At 49.4% G+C, this 1,971-nt stretch overlaps 1 protein-coding gene across 1 annotated transcript in view; it reads left to right on the plus strand.

Annotated features, from left to right (window-relative positions):
• Positions 1–1,971, plus strand: part of CUNH10orf90 (chromosome unknown C10orf90 homolog) — a 199,934-nt gene that overhangs the window by 196,982 nt on the left and 981 nt on the right. The gene's annotated exons all lie outside the window — the stretch shown is intronic.

Genomic DNA, 1,971 nt, shown 5'->3' on the forward strand with positions numbered 1-1,971 from the left:
TCATTTGCCTCTCACCCTGGGCTGTGAGCCCTGAGTGTTATTTACCTTTGCGCCCCTACTGCCCAGCACCAATGAGGTGAAAACTTCGTTATCAAATGAACCCTGAGTCTTGTCTCCCAGCCCTGCACCCCACTTTGCACACACTCCATGTGGCTGAGCCCCGGGTCCCCCCTCCTTCTCGGCCTGCGCACAGTGCTGCCATCAGGCTGCAATGACCTGAACCTGGCTGGTTCTTGTGGCCTTTCGGGTCATGGTTTAAATCTCCTCCCTTGGGGGCCCTCCTCACCTCCCCAGACCCCTTTCCCATATGGCCATGTCTCACTGTCTTCAGCGCTCTTGTCTGAAATTCTGCAGCTGCTTTGTTAACTCCCTGACACCTCTGTGAACAAATGAAATATCATGGTAGCAGGATCTCACCTACTTTTTTTTTGAGCGTCTCCTGGCTGCATAGTAGTTGCTCATTAAACGTAGAAGTGAGGGACATAAGAGAAGAAATATTGGGCTGTTCTCGTGGGACCTGGGCTAGCACTTGTCAGGGCTCCCAAACATGGATTCTGTAACTACGAGCTTCTGGCCTGCGTTCTAAGGTTAAGAGGATGTGTGGATGAGGCTGGACTGACTTGGGCTGAAACCCAGCTCTGCCTCTCTCTCATTTACTGTGTGAACTTGAACAGGAAACACGTGGCCCTTTGGCCTTCCATTTCCCCAACCCTAAAATGAAAAAAATTCATGAGCTTGCCACAGGGTTCGTATGAAGATCATTGAGCGCCAATAAACCCTAGCAGTATTATTACAAATAGCAATGCTTGATCCCCCGGGTATGTCACCCTCTCTCTTGCCGTGTCCCCTCTCAAAGTGTCAAAGAGGGTTCTCTTTACTCTGAGGTTAGGACGCATTAGCAACCCACTTGCTTTACTTCAAACAACTTCCTCCAGGCGGGTAGAACCTCCCTTTCTCCTCTGTCTTTCCTGGGGCCTGAAAGGCCTCCACAATTCATCAGCCGGGCTTGGTGCCGTTAGGAAAACTCAAAGTCAACACCAACCAACGTGCAGACGCTTCCCCAAGGAGGGGGTCGGCACCCACCAGCTGCGGAGGGAGCACCGCCTTGGATACAGACCTGCTGGTTGAACACTAACAGGTGCTGCTGGGCCCAGAATTGAAACTTCTGCTGAGACACAGCAGGCGGACAAGAGTTCAGAAGACAAAATGGTGGCGATGCCAACTAGGTCACGTTTACTTTTTGTTTCCTCTTGGAAATAAAACCAAAGCTTCAACTGTGGTATCCGGTGCTCTAAAGAAACAAACTTAAAAAAAAAAAAAAGGAAGAAAAAGAAAAAATACCCACAAAACTAATTTCTGAGAGTAGACCACATGCAATTGACCGTGAGTTATAAAAATGTTACCAAATTGCAATTTGTAACACTTTTATTCCCCTGGGACACCATCCATCCGTCCATATCGGCCTCGCTATAAACTTGGGCAGCCCACAAGGAGCGCCAATGGAAGCTTGAGACTCATTCTTTGTACAAGGTTCTGTCTCCCTGCCTGCGTGGGACTCTAAGCGGTCACAGTTTTGCTTGACCAAGACCCTGACTGCCTTAAGTGACACCCATTTCTTAGAGAACGGCCGGGGGAATTTCAGGAGTCGCTGGGCTCTGGCCTGGTCCTGTCTGGAGTAAAAGCCACAGAGGGCACAGGGGGCTCTCAGCAGGTCAGTTTCGTAGCGATGCTCGCGGCCCCTGCTCTCAGGGCCCAATGCCTTTGCAAACACAGGGGACATTGTCCCTTAACTGGGAAAGTTCTGATTTCTTTCTGCTGTCTCTCTTATTTCTCTTTTGAATCTTGTCTTTTAAGTAATGGTGCCAACATCTTTTCTTTTGTGTTGAAATAACTCAACAGAACCCAGGCTCAGCCGCTGCATCATTTCTGTATCGAATATCGGTAGCTGTGTCGTCCTTCTCCAGAGAAGAA

Source organism: Hipposideros armiger, unplaced genomic scaffold, assembly GCF_001890085.2.
Source record: "Hipposideros armiger isolate ML-2016 unplaced genomic scaffold, ASM189008v1 scaffold_216, whole genome shotgun sequence".
Lineage (NCBI taxonomy): Eukaryota > Metazoa > Chordata > Mammalia > Chiroptera > Hipposideridae > Hipposideros > Hipposideros armiger.